Source organism: Rana temporaria, chromosome 3 (assembly GCF_905171775.1).
Source record: "Rana temporaria chromosome 3, aRanTem1.1, whole genome shotgun sequence".
NCBI lineage: Eukaryota > Metazoa > Chordata > Amphibia > Anura > Ranidae > Rana > Rana temporaria.
Genome location: NC_053491.1, coordinates 398,209,770 through 398,231,436, shown reverse-complemented (window position 1 = coordinate 398,231,436; position 21,667 = coordinate 398,209,770). Strand labels below are relative to the sequence as shown.

The following is a 21,667-nucleotide window of genomic DNA, read 5'->3' as shown; positions in this document are numbered from 1 at the left end:
ACTGCTGAGGTTTAGTCATATAGCTGGATTCACGTAGGGTGGCGTATTTTTGAGCCGGCGTAACGTATTTACGCTACACCGCCGTAAGTCAGAGAGGCAAGTGCTGTATTCACAAGCTGTATTCACAAAGCACTTGCCTCCTAAGTTACGGCGGTGTAGCGTAAATGGGCCGGCGTAAGCGCGCCTAATTAAAATTGTGAAGAGGTGGGCGTGTTTTATGTAAATAAACCTTGACCCGACGTGATTGACGTTTTTAACGAACGGCGCATGCGCCGTCTGTGGACATATTCCAGTGTGCATTGCTCCAAATTACGCCGCACGGACTTATTGGTTTCGACGTGAACGTAAATTACGTCTAGCCCCATTCACGGACGACTTACGCAAACGACGTAAAATTTTCAAAATTCTACGTGGGAACGACGTCCATAATTAACATTGGCTAGGCCATCTTTTTGTTCGACTAACTTTACGCCTGAAAACGCCTTACATATACGTAGCGTACATTCGTGAATAGGTGTATCTCGCTGATTTACGCATTCTAGGCATAAATCAGCGTTCACACCCCTAGCGGCCAGCGGAACTAGACAGCTAAGATGCGACGGCGCAGGCAGTCGTATCTTAGCTACATTTAAGTATATCTCAATTTGAGAATACACTTAAATGTACGACGGCGCAGATTCAGAGTTACGACGGCGTATCTACTGATACTCCGGCTTAACTCTTTGTGAATCTAGCTAAAGATGTTCAACAAGTGCTCCCCGAACGATGAGTCCAACATCTCACACCCTCCATACTTGAAGCTTGCAGCACAGATTCCCTGATCTTTGCTGTAGTGTACAGCTTAGATGGAAGAATCATTTAGAGAAATCTATGCATGTAGAAAAGTCCAGGGTAGTGTAATGCCCTGTACACACGATCGGTCAAACCAATGAGAACGGTCTGATGGATTTTTCCATCGGTTAACCGATGAAACTGACTAATGATCAGTCGTGCCTACACACCATCGGTTAAAAAAACGATCATGTCAGAACGCAGTGACGTAAAACACAACGACGTGTTGAAAAAAATTAAGTTCAATACTTCCAAGCATGCGTCGACTTGATTCTGAGCATGCGTGGATTTTTATCCGATGGACGTGCCTACTAACGATCGTTTTTTTTCCTATCGGTTAGGTATCCATCGGTTAAATTTAAAACAAGATTGAATTTTTTTAACCTATGGATAAATAACCGATGGGGCCCGCACACGATCGGTTTGGTCGGATAAAAACGGTCCATCAGACCGTTCTCATCGGTTTGACCGATCGTGTGTACGCGGCATAAAACAATACAGATATTGTGCGTTACTGTCTCCTTGTTGTGAGGTGTGGCTGTGTGAAATGCAGGATGAATGCCCGGAGGGGTGACTGTTCACTCAGCAGTGGGTGGGGATGGATCATGCTTGTATAATAAGTTCATTGCTTTGGATATGGGGCGCCAGCAGTTTTGTGGTCTGTGGACAATGCAAAACAGTTAATTGTTAATATTTTATTTCATTTGTATTCTTACTGGATGGGGATACACCTTGTACATACGTGTTGCTGAGAACATGAAAAACCTGCTTTTCTTTAGAATCCATGCATAGTATCTTCCTCCAGTGACTCACAAACTGCTGACAAACCCAGGCTGCATAACATAAAGCAGATGTACTTGGCTGACCACAAAGATAACTAGGTGGTTGAACATACAGGCATGGCCCAATCATCCAAAGGCATGTCCATTGGTTGGCTGTCATAGATCCACATGTATGCTTTGCTATACATGTTTACGCTACAGCTGAAGGCAATTTTCAGGCAAAAGACACACCGTGTCTTACATCAATGGTTATATTTACATTGTTAGAGATATTATATTGTATCCTCTTTAGAACCAGCCATGATATCAATACTTTATAGGTTAAGATCAACATTAAACTGTCAGGACTAGATTCAGAGAGAGTTACGCCGGCGTATCAGTAGATACGCCAACGTAACTCTGAATCTGCGCCGTTGTAAATTTAAGCGTATTCTGAAAACCAGATACGCTTAAATTAGGCTAAGATACGAGTGGCGTAAGTCTCCTACGTCGTCGTATCTTAGGGTGCAATATTTACGCTGGCCGCTAGGTGGCGCTTCCGTTGAGTTTGGCGTAGAATATGTAAATGACTAGATACACCGATTCACGAACGTACGCTTGCCCGTTGCAGTAAAGATACGCCGTTTCCGTAAGAGATACGCCGCCTAAAGATAAAGCTGCCCCCTAGGTGGCGTAGCCAATGTTAAGTATGGCCGTCGTTCCCGCGTCGCAATTTGAAAATTTTACGTTGTTTGCGTAAGTCGTCCGTGAATGGGGCTGGACGTAATTTACGTTCACGTCTAAACCAATACGTCCTTGCGGCGTACTTTGGAGCAATGCACACTGGGATATGTACACGGACGGCGCATGCGCTGTTCGTAAAAAAAACGTCAATCACGTCGGGTCACCACCCATTTACATAAAACACTCCCCCCTCATCCTCATTTGAATTAGGCGCGCTTACGCCGGCCCCATTTACGCTACGCCGCCGTAACTTAGGAGGCAAGTGCTTTGTGAATACAGCACTTGCCTCTCTGATCTACGGCGGCGTAGCGTAAATACGATACAATACGCCGCCGTAACAATGCGCCCGGCTACCTGAATCTAGCCCTCAGTTTGTTATATTTCTCAGGAACAGATCTTTTCATTTGAGTTCTTATGCCTTGTACACACGACCGGTTTTCCCGACAGGAAAACAGTCATGTTTTCTTTTGGTCGAGAAAAAAAAGCAGCCGTGTGTATGCTCCCCAGCAGTTTTCCAGAGAGAAAAACTGCGGGAAAACAAATTAGAACTTGTTCTCTTTTTTTTCTCGTCGAGAATCGCAGCGTTTGTTCCCCTGCAGTTTTCCTATGTGGAAACACTGCTCTGGAGCATACACACGGCCGGTTTTCCCGACCAAAGCTCTCAGGCAGTTTTCCTGTCAGGAAAACCGGCCGTGTGTACACGGGGAAAACTGACCGAGCCGGTTCTTGGTTTTCCCGGTGGTCTTTTGACCGATGAGAAACCCGATCGTGTGTGCAAGGCATTAGGTCTGCTCTACCATGACTATAATGGGCAGGTACTATCCTTCCTGTTTAGTTGATTTATTTTGCAAGAAATTGAATTTTAAGCAGAAAGTAATAACAAAAGTGGAACACTCCAAGGTGGACAGGAGCACTTAAAGTGGAACTCCAGAAATTATCTGTATCGCCAACTTACATTGGTCCAGCTTGGCACGATGCAACTATCCCGTTTATCTAGAGGGCTTCTGAGTATGATAAAAAAACCTCTATAGTAGCCTGCACTACATACAGTGATAGCCACGATTACCCAGGTCCTGCTTAAGTGACCTCCCATCTGTACAGCAAACACAAGGGGTCACATGCTAGCGGTGCCGCCATTATTCAGAGAATGTCTTGTATTTTTTTTCAATACCTATAAGGCGTTGTCTGTTTGGGTGGGCACTGCATGCAGTACTTTTTTCAGTGCACACCACAGTGTTACACCATAGGAAGGCAGATTGCCTTGCCTTTGCGTTGGAAAGTGCGGCCCAAGGTGACCGAGCCCTCAGTATGGGTGGAACATGAAACATGGTTAGAGAGGTGAACTTTGCCTTTATTGACTAATAATGTGTAGTTGTCTGTAGCAACTAAACTAAAACTCACCTTTAATTTCCCTAACTGAAGTAAATGTAATAGCTAATTTCCAAAATCATCTTTCAGAATAGAATGAGAGATATTCTCCTCCCACCATGAACAGAAAACGCATCACCAAGAACGCTTTCCATGGAACTGATCACATATTGTTTTTTATGATCTAGCAGGAGCCACACTATGTGAGATTTCTAGTGCCCTTGGCAGGTAGGATGCCCCAAGCTTTGCATCCCTCTATATGGCCGGAGCAGTGCACCTAGTGGATGATGATCGGCGGCATGGCGGTCAGACTGGAACATTTCAGCCCTAATGCTCTAAGTATTGTAGCGCTCACCCCCGAAGGAGCCGCTGGTTATAGATTGGGATGGCGTGTTACCTCTGTGATTGTCTAGGGTAGACGATGAGAGCCTTAGCAAATGGAATGTCCACACAGCAGATGTCTTTTCTTGTGCTTTTATTTTACCCAACACGGTAAACAGTAAAACTTGAGGTAGATAGCAAAGAAGGATGAGGAGAAGAAATGGCAGATTCAGGCTTAACGATGCAGAAACAGTCCTGCTTCCAACGATACTTTACTTTCGTCGCCACTCCAGCCAGAGGGGGTATACTGTACCTGGACAGGCCTCTCACACCGACCTGGCAGCCAGAGTATCACTCGGAACTTTGAGGTAAAAGATCTCTGCCACAGACCCTCCCTAGAACTTAGTTAATGGAGACAATCCTCCTTGGTAGAATCTGTGTTAGAATCGCCTTCAGGTAGTATTTTCAATCAGGTTACCGACTGACTCAATGTCCGGTTACTTTGATCCCCGATGGATTGTCTATGCCCTGTTGGATCGCCAGCATCTCTTGGCTCTCCTCAGGTGGACTCCCCACCGAACAGCTATCTTGCTTGGGATCTTCTCAGAATTGGGGACCCAGTCGAATACTGGGACCCTGCCGCAGCTTTAAATGTTCCGGGCCAGCATGGTCCCGGAAACAGGAACACCGCGTGGCACGCGCCCCCGGCCTGGTAGGCCATCTCGCCGAGGGGCCGTGATGTGTGGTCACCCTAAAGGTGGGTACCACCTCAGGAAAAGAACCGTGCCTCAATGGTGTCTGTTCTAGAAGTATCCTCTCCCAGCATGCCCCGCGAGAGAAACTCCCTCCTGATTGGCTGCTGGCAAGAGGCACCCCAGCCTGGACTCCACTGGTGCCACCTGTCGTCCCTGGGGTGGTATGACACCCCAGCAACCACAAAATGGACCCGCAGCACAGCCCAGCTGAAACAGAGACCCTTTGTAAAATTACAATCAGAGTCAGCTACACTCTGATTATCCCTTAACTTTTAATAGCACCGGTACTTGGAAGTACACAGGCGCTACAGTATTATATAATGACATAAACTAGGTAGTTGGTAGCGGATACTGTTTGTAGCTTGCTGTAATGCTAGCTCCATCATGGCTCACCTCCTGGGATTTTTTTCCCTATAACAGTGTTCTGTAACTTTGGATTTCCTCCTGTATTGCCTGAGAAGATAAATGATTGCTGAACAAACATTTTAATTGCTGTTATTGTTGTAAATTTTATTGTACATGTGATCTTTTGGACTTTACAGGTTAGATTTATGCCAACATTTAATATCATCTTTCCCTTACAATATATTGCAGTAGAAAAGCTTAAAATAAAACTAAAAGCATTTATTTAAATTTTGAAAAAAGTAAGGGAATGCCTGGTTGTCACAAGAGTCACCGGCAGTGGTGGCTGGTGATCACTATTTTGGGGAGGTAGCACAAACTAACACCAACACCCCCCCCCCCTTCCGCCCACATGGGAGACAAATGGCGGTGGTCACCAGGGGCAGACTGACCATTGAGTCACTCGGGCACTGCCCGAGTGCCCCATGCCACTAGGGGGCCCCATCAGGGTTGCCAGGCTCAGTAAAAATCTATGTTTTTTTTTAGATCTGTCCCTAATATGTCCGAAACCGACATGCTTTTGATGTGAAAATCCCGAGATTTTAGCTGCCCCGCCTCTGCACTGCCTCCTGGCGTGTTTGCCATCTGTAAAGCCCAGGGGCCCCATAATCTTCTATTGCTCAGGGGCCCCAGGAGTTGTCAGTCCGCCCCTGGCGGTCACCCAACAAGCGCTGTGGGAGACAGATGGCAACAGACATCACACCACCCCCCCCGCGCGCGGGAGAGACAGACGCCGGTGATTTTCCAACTCCCCGCCGCCCCCCCAACTGCGGGAGACAGAAGCAGTCGATTGACTGATAATGTGCCTTTTGAGAAAGCTGCCTTACCTCATGGAGGCAGGGTGAAAGAAGACCCCGGGACCATTCTGACGAACACACAGAAAGACATTCCTCCCCCCCGGACGAACAGAAACAGGAAGTGTGTCTTGAGACACGATTGTCCAGGGAGTCCTAAGACTTTCTTGCCAATAGGGGCTTCCTGATTGGCCAGGAGGAAAATGAGAAAGACAATAGCGAATATTCATTTGCTATTGTCACACAAGTGGGTGTGCTTGGGGTGCAATGCTCTATGCCCCAAGCCCACCCTTTTTTGAAGCCTATTAGAGCCTTTGACTCCATGCGTCCAGCGCCCCGCATGTAGATTGAATCTCGCTAATGGGGGCACGGACAGCAATAGGGGCTTCCCGCCAGCTCAGTAGGAGATCTCTCCGTTGATCTCTGCTGAGCTGGCGGATGACAGGTCCCTCTCTGCTCACTGAGCGGTGAGGGGCTTGTCGAGCTCCGCTGCTTATCTATGGACAAATTGGACGAAAAACAGCATGTCCGTTTTCATCAGATCTCACCTGATCCACCAGGATGGATGGCGACATATTGCCATCCGTCTCATTTTAGCGGATCGAATTTCAGCGGACATGGTCACCACTGACATCCGATGCTCCATAGACAAGCATGGAGCGTCCCTTCAGTTCCGCCGAATAAACTGACAGGTGGACCTGAACCTGAACGGTCCGGCAGTGTCAAAGGGCCTGGGAAAATGTTTGTTTACGTTTTTGTCACAAAATAGCTGGATTTGATACTTGTTTGTTATACAGAGGCTTTTGGTTATATTAGAACATTTATCAATGAGTTTTTTTTTTCTCCACGCCCAAAACTTTTTTTATTTTTAGTTTAATGGGAGGGTTATGTTAGGCTTGTAATGTTGGATGTGTTCCTGTTGGAGAAAGTTTTCTCACGTCCTCTCTAGGTGCCTAAGGCTCCATTTACACTAGTGGCAGGATTTACCGCCGCCCTAAAAAGCAAATCTGCGTGAAGTAACCTGTGTGAAAGTAGTCTAAAACATATTACTGCCATAGGAAGAGATGAGGAATACAAGAAACAGCAAGAACTACCCTTGTTGCCTATCCTAGTGTGCGGTGGGTAAGAAGTAAAAGGAAAATAGAAAATACAATTCTGATAAAGGTTCTCACCGCCCCCCACCCTATCCCGAATAAGGAATTGGGCCTGGAATTGAGCTTTTATTACATCTTTTATACTTGTATCCAAAACATTTTGTTGCATTTATGCAAGAAGCACGACTAAAATGAATGGTAAATGCACATTTCTTTTTTGCCAATGTATAATCCCTAATCTGTGTTTTCCCCACTTTGCATAGCACAAATCGTACATTGAAAACAAAAAGGTACATACATTATATTGTCAAAAGTATTGAGACACCTACTTTTACATGAACATGGATTTTAATGCCTCAACAGTCTTAGTCCGTAGGGTTCAATATTGAGTTGGCCCCGCCCTTTGCAGCTATAACAGCTTCAACTCTTCTGGGAAGTCTCTTCACAAGGTTTAGGAGTGTGTGTGTCTATGGGAATGTTTGACCATTCTTCCAGAAGCACATGTGTGAGATCAGGCACTGATGTTGGATGAGAAGGCCTGGCTTGCAGTCGTCTCTAATCCAAATGTGTTCTATCAGGTTGAGGTTCAGGCCAGTAAAGTTCCTACACCCCAAACTCGCTCATTGATGTCTTTAAGGCTTTGTGCACTGGTGTGCAGTCATGTTGGAACAGGAAGGGGCCTTCCCCAAACTGTTCCCATAAAGTCGGGAGCATTAAATTGTCCAAAATGACTTTGTATGCTGATGACTTAAGAGTTCCCATCACTGGAACTAAGGAGCCAAGCCCAACTCCTGAAAAACAACCCCAACACCATAACCCCCCTCCATCAAATGATTTCGAAAAGTGCACAAAGCAAGGACCATTAAGACATGGATGAGCGAGTTTGGGGTGAAGGAACTTGACTGGCCTGCACAGAGTCCTGACCTCGACCCAAATGAATACCTTTGGGATGAATTAGAGCGGAGACTGCGAACCAGGCCTTCTCGTCCGCATCAGTGCCTGACCTCACAAATGCGCTTCTGGAAAAAGGGTCAAACATTCCCATAGACACACTCCTAAACCTTGTGGACAGTCTTCCCAGAAGAGTTGAAGGCATTATAGCTGCAAAGGGTGGGCCAATGCAATATTGAACCCTACGGACTAAGACTGGGATATCATTCAAGGTCATTTTAACAATACAGTGTAAATGCATGCAGTCATGCCTGGCAAAAATGCATTTTACTGCAAACATGTAACTGTGAAGTGCCTCTAATTAAAAAATAAGGTAACAGACAAGCAGCTCCTATACTGCTCTCTTTAGAAACCCCGCACTGCTCTGGGAATCCTGTATCATAGGGGCTCCCTGGTTTAAATGCTTATTTTTAAAACACATTTTCAAATATAAATAATTTACAAAACGACACAGAACTTCAATTCTAAAACTTTCAATTTTAAAAATAAATAAATACAATTGACCCAAAACCATCATGGGTTTTCTCGGAGCTCCACCCTAAAGTGGAACTCCCGCTGATCGGAACCCTCCCCCCCTCCGGTGTCACATTTGACACATTTCAGGGGGGTGCAGATGCCTGTCTAAAGACAGGTATTTTCACCCACTTCCGGCCACAACAGTCTCGGGCAGACTGCGGGCATTACGTCACCTCCCGTCCAGTCCCGTTGTGTGCTGGGAACACTCGGCTCCCAGTACACAGCGGGAGTCAATCGGCAGGCGCAGCATGACTCGCGCATGCGCCGTAGGGAACCGGGCAGTGAAGCCGGAGCGCTTCACTTCCTGGTTCCCTCACCGTGGATGGCGGGGGGAGCATCACTCGATCGCTCGTCCTCTGCTGCGGATGGCGCTGAACTCCAGGACAGGTAAGTGTCCTAATATTAAAAGTCAGCAGCTGCAGTATTTGTAGCTGCTGGCTTTTAATAATTTTTTTTCCAGGGAACATCCGCTTTAAGCTGGCATGTTAAGACTGTAGTCTGTTGTTAAGCAGCCCAGATAATGTTTACTGATAACATGGCTGTTATGTTTAAACTGCGCTTTTCAGAAGCTTCATTGAATTTCTCATGCTGCTGGTCCTGGCTAGTATTCCGGATGAACCGGACTATTAGGGGTGGTTACCATGAAATACTGGTTCGACTACATTTATTGCTCACATGCTCTCACTCAAAGGATCAGGAACTGAGAGGTCTGTGTTTCCTACATTTTTTTTATTTTTTTTAAGAATCTCTGTTCTATCTCTATCTTCTATCAAAAAATGTACAGCACAGTGGTTTGCAAATCAAATATCATAACAGACTTGGTACATGAATAGCTTTGTACTTGTATCTGCGTTTTGTTTGAGAACGCATTGCTGAACATTAGGACCCATTCACAGCATGTGAGCTGGCCAGTATTGCCCAACACAGCCATCCCAACACATAGACAAGGCAAACTACCTTATGTACTATTGTTTTGGTTCATACCACTGCCATGTGCTGGTGTGCGTGGAAAAAAGTAGGACAGGATCCATTCTTATGCTGTGTAGCCTGTAGGAATGCACTACACCACAATGCACTGTATTCCTTTTGTAAAAATGTCCTAAAAGTTAGAAATGGATACCAGGGTGGGTGTTATACCAAGCATAATGCACATCTTCTGTTGTGAATGGGCCCTTAAGCAAAAGTGTGTCATAAAGGTTTTAGGTCACTAAAGCCGTTTACACACTATGAGAAAATTAAACGACCGAACATTTGATTTCTGAGCGTGCACATTTTGCACACAATAAAAAATTTCTAGCTTGCACCAGTGGCGGTTGATGCTCAAATTTTTGCAAACAAACTGAAAAATTCTGAAAAAAAACCCCCCATCGAATGCAGCCCCACTGTGCCCATCCAACGCAGCCACTGTGCCCATCAAACGCAGCCACTGTGCCTGAATGCATTAAGGTAAAAAAAACTCATATCTTTTAGAGACATTTTAAATACACCATAAAATATGCAAAAAAAAAATGGAAAGGAGAAAGAAATTAATTTTATCTATTTTTTATTTTATAGTATAAACTTCTTCTATAATTTCTCTTTTTTGAGCATGCTTAAAGGGATTTTTAGCTGTGAGGTGAGTAGCCATTATCCTCAGTTCACCTGTCAGCATTCCCATGAATACCTTTGTTCACATTCAAACCTATTAATATATTATGAATGGGTGTGACGATAAACAAAACCCATTATTCCCTGCAAACCAGGGAGACAGATGTCCAGGAATAATCTGACTGAAGCGAACATGGGCAGGAGAGAAGAGCACTTTTACTTGGTTGAGAAGACAGGGAAAGAGGGAATGAAGAAACTGACAGAGACACAACTGGGGGAGAAGCAGTTGACAGGAGATGAGGCGGCCAGGGCTATCACTGATAGGTGCATGTGACAGCTATCGCTGATAGGTGCATGTGACACGTTAAAGTGGAACTATACTTACCTTCACTTCAGCACTGCGGTGTCCGGAAGCTGGCCGCCTAAAGATATTAGAAGCTGGTGGGGACACATAGCGCGTCTCTTAGCCACCGAATGCTTGGCCTTCTCTTCACGCCCCTCCCAGCAGACTTCCCATGCATTGACATGCTTTTCGCCCTATCATGTTGGAGAGTAGGCGGAGCAGGAAGGGCAGGGGACGGTTGCCAGGTGGCTTGTCACATTCTGCTCCGTTCCGTCGCCGCCATCTTGCTACACCCCACACCATTGCACAGTAATGATAAAGTGAGAAGGGGGCAAGCGGACATCTTGTTACACCCAACAGAGTTTTAGATTTCACAGTCATTTTCAACACAAAACGGAGCTTATATGCTTAAAGGGGTTGTAAAGACAAAAATATTTTCCTCTTAAATTAAAGTCTGACAGTAGCTGATAAAGTAAAAAGTAATGTTTTGCATTATAACTAGTTTGATACCTGTTGAAATCGAGCTGTTTTATTCACCTCCGTCACTCCTGAATCATTATTCTCACTGACTTCCTGGTTTGCGGTGCGCATTCATTCTTGCTACATCATGGCCTAATGGGAACTACAGTTCCCATTAGGCTTAGCCTCCATGCCTATGAGGGATAAGAGAGCATATTCACGCAGGGCTGTAGTCATAGGGAGGGGGTGAGCACATTCTGCTTTCCACCATGCAAAACGGCTCAGATGCTGGTGGAAAGCAAGAAGAGGAGAGACAGGAAATGGCATTTTCAAACCTGGATTACTGTATTTTGGAGGTCAAAAGGAAAAACGAGGTAAGTGATATTTAAATGCGCTAGCTTACAGCAATCAATTGATCTAATAAAAAACAAACCTTTAGTGTCCCTTTAACCACTTACCCCCCGGACCATATTGCTGCCCAAAGACCAGAGTACTTTTTGCGATTCGGGACTCTGTCGCTTTAACAGACAATTGCGCGGTCGTGCGACGTGGCTCCCAAACAAAATTGGCGTCCTTTTTTTCCCACAAATAGAGCTTTCTTTTGGTGGTATTTGATCACCTCTGCGGTTTTTAGTTTTTGCGCTATAAACAAAAATAGAGCGACAATTTTGAAAAAAATGAATATTTTTTACATTTTGCTATAATAAATATCCCCCAAAAATATATAAAAAAACATTTTTTTTCCTCATATTAGGCCGATACGTTTTCTTCTACATATTTTTCGTTAAAAAAAATCGCAATAAGCGTTTATTGATTGGTTTGCGCAAAAGTTATAGCGTTTACAAAATAGGGGGTAGTTTTATGTCATTTTTATTATATTTTTTTTACTAGTAATGGCGGCGATCAGCGATTTTTTTTTTTTTCGGTACTGCGACATTATGGCGGACACTTTTGACACATTTTTGGGACCATTGGCATTTTTATAGCGATCAGTGCTATAAAAATGCATTGGATTACTATAAAAATGCCACTGGCAGTGAAGGGGTTAACACTAGGGGGCGGGGAAGGGGTTAAGTATGCCTGGGTGTGTTCTTACTGTGGGGGGGGTGGCCTCACTAGGGGAAACACTGATCCTCTGTTCATACATTGTATGAACCGAAGATCAGCATTTCCCCTGCTGACAGGACCGGGAGCTGTGTGTTTACACACACAGCTCCCGGTCCCCGCTCTGTACCGAGCGATCGCGTGTGCCCGGCGGCGATCGCGCCCGCCAGGCACACGCACGGGAGTCGGGGGCGAGCGGGGGGCGGCGCGCGCGTGCCCCTAGTGGCGGCTGGGAGAGAGGACGTCATATTACGTGCTCTCGCCCAGCAGAGCCACCTTGTGGACGTATAACGACGGTGCGCGGTCGGCAAGTGGTTAAATACAGTGTTTGGATATCCAACGGACTGTTTACATGTTCAATTTTAAAAGCAGCAGCAAACCTGCTGACCTTACATGGTTGCTAATGTGACAGAACACCTCTGATTTTCACATTTACATGTAAACAGTCCATCGGATTTACAAACACTGTATTTAAGCATTTAAGCTCCGTTTTGTCTTGAAAATAACTGTGAAATCTAAATGTAACAAGATGTCCGCTTGCCCCCTTCACACTCCATCATTACTGTGCAATGGTGTGGGGTGTAGCAAGATGGCGGCGACGGAACGTCACTTCCGGAGCAATCTGTGATGGAGAGCGGAATGTGACACAGTACACCGGTGTAGTGTCACATTCCGCTTCCCATCACAAATTGCTGGTGGCTGGTGGAGGAGCTGGAAGCCATAGTAGATGAGGAGCTGACGGGGATAGAAGTGGGCGAGCACCGCTGCCAGGAATACTGCCGCCGGTGTAGCATGCATATCACTATGCCGTGTAAGATGCTCGCCGCTGACGCTACTGCGCATGCGCCGCTTTTAGACCAAAGAAAAACGAGCGCAGTGCTGCTCCACACAACTATAGCTGACTCGGATTAACCCCTCACACGCCGCAGCAGCTGCGGGATATGGTTCACAACGGAGACCTGTATGATGATGGAGGAGGGGGGGGGGACACTGCCCCCTCTTCCATCATACAGGGATCAGTGTTGAACTACAAGTCCCAGTATGTCCCCATAGACCTCTATGGAGGTCTCTCTGTATGAACTACAAGTCCCAGCATGTCCCCATAGACCTTTATAATGGATTCTCTGTATGAACTACAAGTCCCAGCATGTCCCCATAGACCTCTATAGAGAATTCTCTGTATGAACTACAAGTCCCAGCATTTTCCCCATAGTCCTCTATGGGGGATTCTCTGTGTATGAACTACAAGTCCCAGCATGTCCCCATTAACCTCTACGGAGGTCTCTCTGTATGAACTACAAGTCCCAGCATGTCCCCATAGACCTTTATAATGGATTCTCTGTATGAACTACAAGTCCCAGCATGTCCCCATAGAACTCTATGGGGGATTCTCTGTATGAACTACAAGTCCCAGCATGTCCCCATTTTGAAAAAAAAAATCTTGGGCAAAAGTGTATGGTGCACTATCCGTGTAATGTATTTAACCATGTATTTTTATACAGCGCAACTCCACTTGCGCTCATCAGGACGTTGGTGTACAGCATGTCACCTTAGACCTCTATAGAGAATTCTCTGTGTATGAACTACAAATCCCAGCATGCCCCCATAGACCTCTATGGAGGATTCTGTGTATGAACTACAAATCCCAGCATGTCCCCATAGACATCTATGGAGAGCTTTCTGTATGAACTACAAGTCCCAGCATGTCCCCATAGACCTCTATGGAGGATTTTCTGTGTATGAACTACAAGTCCCAGCATGTCCCCATAGACCTCTATGGAGGATTCTCTGTGTATGAACTACAAGTCCCAGCATGTCCCCATAGACCTCTATGGAGGATTCTCTGTGTATGAACTACAAGTCCCAGAATGTCCCCATAGACCTCTATGGAGGATTCTCTGTGTATGAACTACAAGTCCCAGCATGTCCCCATAGACCTCTATGGAGGATTCTGTGTATGAACTACAAGTCCCAGCTTCTTCCCCATAGACCTCTATGGGGGATTCTTTGTGTATGAACTACAAGTCCCAGCATGTCCCCATAGACCTCTTTGGGGGATTCTCTGTATGAACTACAAGTCCCAGCATGTCCCCATTTTGAAAAAAAAAAAAATCTTTTCTGGTTCAACAGCAATTAAGACACAAGGCAGCGTTGTTGGGATATTTTTTGGGCAAAAGTGTATGGTGCACTATCCGTGTAATGTATTTAACCGTGTATATGCAGCGCAACTCCACTTGCGAGCTCCTGATGTTGGTGTACTTATACCACATAAGTGCAGGGACCGCCCTGCCTTTTCTCCGCTCTCCCCTATGGGGGGATCGGATGAACACGGACCGTCTGTCCGTGTTCACCCGATCCGATCCGCCAGACGGATGGAAAAGTAGGTTTTTCCTCCGTCACACTTTGGCGGGTCGGATGTCAGCGGGTATGTCAGCGCTGACATGCGTGGCTCCATAGAGGAGCACGGAGCACCCGTTCAGGTCCGCCTGAGAAACTGGCAGGCGGATCTGAACGGTCCGCCCGTGTGAAAGAGCCCTAAGGCTTACCTGTAGGTGCAAGAAAAATCTCCCAAACCTAAAAGGTTTAGGAGATATTTGCAGAAAGGACAGGCACCGATATCTATGGCGCGTGCCGTTTACAGCGGTGATCGTGCCGTGACTGGCAGCATGACGTCATCGCGGCTCTGGCCAGTCACAGCTCCGGAGCCGCAATACCCAGAAGTCGCTCCAGGAGAGATGGAGGCCTTGAGCGCATCGAGGCCTGCTGGTAATGACTGCGCTCTCAATAAGCATTTTAAATAAATAAATAAATAAATAAATGGTGATGGAGGAGGGGAACGAGGACCGATGCGGGGGGCTTCGATCCCAGGTAAGTAATTCATAATGAGCTAGCATGCTATGCATACTAGCTCATTATGCCTTTGTCTTGCAGGGTGTTTTTATTTTTTTAGAGAGGGTTTACTTCCTCTTTAAAGCCACCAAGTTGCAATACAAAAGTATCCTTATACAAAAGGACTCAGTACTGTCATGGAGGTCAGCAGGGGAAACCAGAGAGCGCTGCAGGGACCCAGGAGATTTAAGCCTCATACACACAGCATGATTGTTGGCCAGCCGAGCGCCTGATTTTTATCAAAAGGGCACGTGCCAGGATCTTGTCTTGCATACCAACGTTACAGAATTGTCGTGCCACAAACACGACCGTAGTGACATACTATGAGGAATTTCAGCCCTTGAGCCCCACCCTTAGGGCCTCTTCTGCTAATTTTGTGTTTGGTCAGCACTGATTCCGAGCATGTGTGTTTTGTACTTTCGACTTGTTTGACGGATTTGTGTACTGACCATCAGAAAATCTGACGCCAAACCATTGTCCGCCGAAAATTTACTAGCCTGTCATCCAACATTTTGTTGCCGCAAAATTGGACACAAATTGTCAAAAGGAGCATACTAACAGTAAGATTTTAGGACAACAGTCTGTCAACAGACAATCCCCTGCCAATAATCGTAATGTGTATACAAGGCTTTATACCCCCAGAAGTGCATTTTGGGAGATGATTTCTCTGGTTTGTCTGGTGTTTGGGGGCACGGACAATGGGTGACAGGGTCAGGGTCATTTTAGCCCGGTAAAATGTGTATGAGGTATTTTCTTCTACGTGCATTCATATCAGCCCATGTGCTAAAACCTTAAATTTTGGCCATTTTGCATGAGCAGTGGGAAGGCCGTACCTTTTATTTTTCACAGTATAAGGAACTTGTTATCCTTTTATTTAGGCCTTGTTCACACAGACACACACAAGCATGCACCTGTGTGAGGGCCGTGCTTTGCCTGCACAGGTGTTCCATGCATCATCGTGCAGTCAGTCCTATTCACCTCATGTGAACGAGGCCTTAAACTTTATTGAAATCTCACAAAGTAACATTTTGTTTATTTTTGTGTGCGGAATAGGAGATGGACAGAAATTTTGGGCGAGCTGCAGTGCTATAAAACAAATAGTATGAATGAGGAACACAGCTGTATTGTATGTGCCCTTGTAGGAGACCTGCGTTGATCAGTCGTAGAAAAGCCTCTGCACATGGTGTGAATGGGCCTAAGGCTTCATTTCCATGGACGTTTTTACAGACACTTTTTTTTTTCTAGCCTTTTTTACAGCTTAAAAACACCTGTCCATGTTTTTTTTTTTTTTTTTAGCTGGAGCTCAAAAACGCTGCGGTAGCTTTTTTTAGCGATTTTGAGCATTTTTTAACGTCTGGCTTTTTACAGCTCTAACGCTGGAGCTTCAGAACGCACTGGTCCTGTTTGCAGCTTAAAAACGGCTCAGCCATCTACAGCTCACAAACGTCATGGTGGGCATGAGGCCATAGACTAACATGGAGAGCCGTTTTTAAGCTGCAAAAAACGCTCAGAAAAGTGGCTGTAAAAACGTCCATGGAAATGAAGCCTAAGGAGTAAGAAAAAATAGTTCATACGTGTGCAGGGAGGAGGAACAGGGCTTTGCAGAGATATATAAATGGCAGAGCTTGGATTTTCTGTGCATTTCTGCAAACTTTGTGTCCAATAGAACACTTTTCTCTGCAACACTTTTCTGTTTCATTGTCCTTCCCCCATAACTGTAAAAAATCACTTCCTATTCTGTTTCCTTTAAATGAGGGAGTGACTGTGTTTCTGGCAGTGTCAGTACATGGACCGCCTATGGGGCTGGAAAGTATGAGGAGCTGTGTTTATTCCCCTCAAACTTCTCATTAATCTGCTGGGTGTGGACCGAACAAGAGCGAGCTGCTGTCCTGCCACAGAGAAAACACTAGTAAGAGAGGGGCTTATATTTGGGGGGGGAGGGGGTTATAAATCACATCAGAAATGCCATGTAGCGTGTGTTCATGTGATGTTTATACAGTCAAAGACAGACGTGATTGTTATGTAATGTCTGCAGATAAGCCTTTGAGTCACAGGCTGCTAGCACGCTACATGAATATACCAGAAATATGTGGGGACTCTTGGGAGTAAAGAGAGGACAGAAAATGTATACAGTGTCCCCAAATCACCCCATTCATGACCGGGCACACTAGTTATATCAGCAACCGGGTGGATTAGAATAAAACGTTTTCTCAAACTTTCACACAGGCAATGAAAGCAGCTTTTACACACATTATCGCACTCATATCGTTAATGAGCATTCCGGACGTGGGTCAGGGACGCTCCTCAAAAGCTATAAGATTATTATTTTTTATTTTTATATTTTTTACAAAGTTCAAATGAGGAAATGATCACTTTTGAGGCTTTGCAACCATGCCTGAAATGCGATGTAAATGCCATAGTTGCGTTTCTCACACGCTTGGGGTGTGTTTCAATAGACGTGAATGGAGGTGGCTGCAAAGTAGCCAACACCAGCTGAACTCCGAAAACTCCTCCTACAAGCTTTAACCAGGCACTGATAGAAGTCACTATACTGCTGATGTGAAAGGGTATTAAGCAGTTTACGGTATATTTACGAAAATCATTGTATTTCCATGTTCTGTGTACTGTGGGAGACCTGATATCGTGAATGCAGGGTCCTGGGTTTAGTAACACCTTATTGGCATCACAAATGCAGTATGTTTGTGGGCACCAGATCGCATGGTACTGCAGTACTGTGTTTTTTTGGTGCAGTAGGAGGAGAGGGGGAAGTGTCTGTAGTTCAAATTGGGAGAGCAGCATAGGGTGACAATGACTCTTCCCAATAGATGCATCATGGTGAGCAAGCCTTGTCGCCCCCCCCCCCCCCCCCCCCCCCCCCCCAGGACAGGAAATGAGAATCCCTGGTAGTGTCAACCAGACCTAGTGTCCCCATTAGAAGATTTCCCCTCTGTTTCTGTTCTGGTTAATACATAACGTTTTCTTTCACTTTTCCTCTTGGTGATAAGATTAAACAGAGCAAATAGAGAGAGGGAGAATCTCCCAACTGGGACACAGGCAGCAATAAAAACTTGGCAGGTATTCCAATCCCTCTCCTCTCTATCTAAAACTAGAAAAGGAAGTTTTGCATTTGGTATTATACTTTAAAGCCTGGACACCAATTTTTTAAATGCAGCCTATTTGTTCACATTATACTTATGGACACATCCTGCATCTCCGTTATTTTTCAAGTTTAGCACTACCCCTGAAGGAGCTGCTGGTTTGATTTGGATGGCACGTTACCTCTATCTTTCCGCTGTCTAGGGTACTGGATGAGAGCTGTAATAAAGTTAGGGCCAGATTCTTAGAGGAGATACGACGCCGTATCTCCAGATACGCCGTCGTATCTCTGTGTCCGGCCGGTCGTATCTATGCGCCTGATTCTTAGAATCAGTGACGCATAGATATCTATTAGATTCAACAGGCGTAAGTCTCTTACGCCGTCGGATCGTAACTGCATATTTACGCTGGCCGCTAGGGGCGTGTACGCTGATTTACGCGTCAAAATATGTAAATCAGCTAGATGCGCAAATTCACGAACATACGCCCGACCGACACAGTGCAGTTACGGCGTTTACTATAGGCTTTTCCTGGCGTATAGTTACCCCTGCTATATAGTGGCGTAAGTGCGGCGTACCAATGTTAAGTATGGCCGTCGTTCCCGCGTCGAAATTTGAAAAAGTTACGTCGTTTGCGTAAGTCGTCCGTGAATGGGGCTGGACGTCATTTACATTTACGTCGAAACCAATGACGTCCTTGCGACGTACTTTGGAGCAATGCACACTGGGAAATTCCACGGACGGCGCATGCATCGTTCGGGAAAAACGTCAATCACGTCGGGTCAAGCCTGTTTTACATAGCACACGCCCACCTCTTCACAATTTGAATTAAGCGGTCTTACGCCGGCCTATTTACGCTACGCCGCCGCAACTTTTTTTGAGAATACGGCACTTGCCTGTAAAAGTTGCGGAGGCGTAACGTAAATGGGATACGTTACGCCCGCACAAAGTTACGTGAATCTAGCCCTTAATGTCCACACTGCTGATGTCTTTTCTGTGCTTTATTACCTAATGGGGTAAAATGGTAAAAATAGTAATAGGAGAAGGGATAGAACAAATAGAAGATGGCAAATTCAGGGTTAACTGGTTTCTGGAAACAGTCCTTCTTCCTACGACAACTTTCTTCGCCACTCTAGCCAGAGTGGGTACAGTGCACCTGGATAGGCCTCTCTCACCAGCCTAGCAGCCAGGGTGTCTCTCGGAGCTTTAGCAAAGTCCCTGCCATGGACCTTCCCAAAGAGTGGAGATATTCTCGGTCCGAAATCCTTCTCAAAACTGGATTTAGCACCCAGATCTCCTTCAAACGGCTTTAGTGATTTCGGGACTGATGGGCGACCATCATTCAGCCTCTCAGCACGATGTGTCCTTTGATAAAGCAACAGGCCTCTCCTGAGAGATACTAGTCTCGTGCTCGGTATTCCCCCGGACAGGTTCTTCATCGGTCGGCTTCCTCCCTCGGGACGGACAGCACAGGACCACTTGCAAAATGGAGACCCAGTCTACCCACCGGGCCTACAGGTAGATTAGGTCCCGGAGCCAGGAACACCCCGGCTAGGAGGGCCACACACGGGGGTATTGGAACGACTGCCCAGGCACATTGTTTGCCTGGACGACGACCCGAACCAATGGCGTCTGCCCCCTAAATACCTCTCCCCAGCATGCACAGTGAGGCGATCAACCTTGGCTGCCGAGGAGAAGCATCCACCCTACCCTGACCTTACTGCTGCCACCCACTGTCTGGGGGGGGGGGGGGGGTGAGGTTCCCCAGACAACAAGCATTGGCACACAGTACAGCCGGAGCTGAAGCAGAGGCCCTAAATTTAGCCAAATAAACCTGATCAGAGGCAACTAACTCTCTGATCACCCTCTACATTTACAGAAGCACCTGCTATGAAAGTAGCCAGGCGCTACACAAGTTTCTGCCAAATTGTTATGCTCAATATTGACCTAAAATGCCAACTGCAGTGTGGTGTGTATGCATGACAGGTCCTCTTTAATCGCTAAGCTTTCTCCTGGAGGCTGTCTCTGCCTGTCACAGCCAGGAGAGGGGGAAAATCCCAAACGTTTGCTGCAAAAAAGATGGTAGTAATCATAAGGCCATGTGTCCTGCCCACCGCAGGCTTGCAAGCTTTTTCCATGGGCTTGTTTTATTTTCCTGCTCATAACATTGAGGTTTAGACTACATAGACAGTTTAACGTGTTTTACTTAGTTAACCTTTTGTTGGCAATTGCCTCATCTGCAGAATATCGAAGGCCAAAACCTTCTTTGCTTTACTAAAAAAAATAAAAAAAAAAAGAGTTCTTTCTATTGCTGGTCAGTTACTGAGAATACATACAGACTTGTCCTCACAATGAGGGGGGCGGGGACGTCAAATTCTGCTTTAGGGCTCTCCCCTACCCTACGGGTATAGAATATGCTTCCTTCAAATTCATCATTTATATGTATCTGAACACTGCCGTATTGTGTTCTATGGGCCCATTTTACACGGTTCCATTTAGTTCCATAGCCTTTAGTCATGTAAACCAAAACTAGACCTTTTAGCATCCACAGTCCAATTTTTGACCATATTTTAGCGTAAATGAACCATATACGCAGTAAACCTTCAAAATTTGTAGGCAATGTCGATGGCACATGTGCAGAAAGATATTAGCTTTCAATTGTTATGAAGGCTGAGATCATTTTGTATCTTACAGCAAAGTCCAGTTACAGGGGGACGACGACGACGATGATGAATCTGTCTTTGTGTCGGAGACCTGAAGACAAGATCAGCGGATGTGGGGGTATCCCCCCTACTGTTGTCCAACTATACTGGGTCGGAACTTCTTACCGGCAGGACCTGTGGTGTGACATTAGAACTCAATTGGCTATCTACTCTGTGCTTTAGTCCCTACCTAGTAGTGTATAATAGTGACTTCTGGTCCAGTATTTAGTAGACAGGACATGTGGCTGAGTATTTCCCGCTCCACTTCCTACTACCAGGGTTTAAAAACAAGCAGTGCACGTGACTGCAACTAAGGTGTACTGCTTGTTCCAAACAAACCTTTGGCATGCGGCTAAACCTCCCCCGCCCCACCTTATACTTGCCTTATCTCGATCAGCGCTCCTCTTTGGACAGAGAGGCAGCAGCGGGCGCCATTGGTAGAAAGAGGGCTGAGCTGCCAGTGTGTGTCACTGGACACACACATGTGGCTCCGGAATGAGCAAGCACGGCAGGAGGGAGGGGCCAGGAGTACCTGTGGAGGACCCCAAAAAGAAGTGGATCGGTAAGAGTAACGTGTGTGTTTGTTATTAAAAAAACAAAAACATGTTGCCTAACTTTAAGTAGTGGATGTATACTCTATTTATTGGCGTATAACACTCACGTTTTTACCCTGAAAAAAGAGGGTAAACTGTGCCTGCGTGTTATACACAGGGGGCTGTGGAAAGCTTTTTTTTCCTGAAACTTCCCTCTTAGGCCGCGTACACACAATCGGTTAAACCGATGAGAATGGTCTGATGGACCGTTTTCATCGGTCCAAGCCGATCGTGTGTGGGCGCCATCGGTTATTTATCCATCGGTTAAATAGAAGCCAACTTGTTTTAAATGTAACCACGCATGCTCAGAATCAAGTCGACGCATGCTTGGAAGCATTGAACTTTTTTTTTCAGCACG

At 45.9% G+C, this 21,667-nt stretch overlaps 1 protein-coding gene across 4 annotated transcripts in view; it reads left to right on the top strand.

Moving 5' to 3' along the window:
• ANXA4 (annexin A4) overlaps nucleotides 1-21,667 on the top strand; it is a 112,358-nt gene that overhangs the window by 6,257 nt on the left and 84,434 nt on the right. Inside the window, exon 1 of one of the 4 annotated variants that reach the window (XM_040345883.1) lies at nucleotides 16,678-16,828. The exons of 2 other annotated variants lie outside the window; for them this stretch is intronic. The gene's annotated coding sequence lies outside the window, so the exon portion shown is untranslated. Of the gene's footprint in view, nucleotides 1-16,677; nucleotides 16,829-21,667 lie in introns of those variants that run through there. One more of the 4 variants, XM_040345882.1, reaches the window with a different exon arrangement.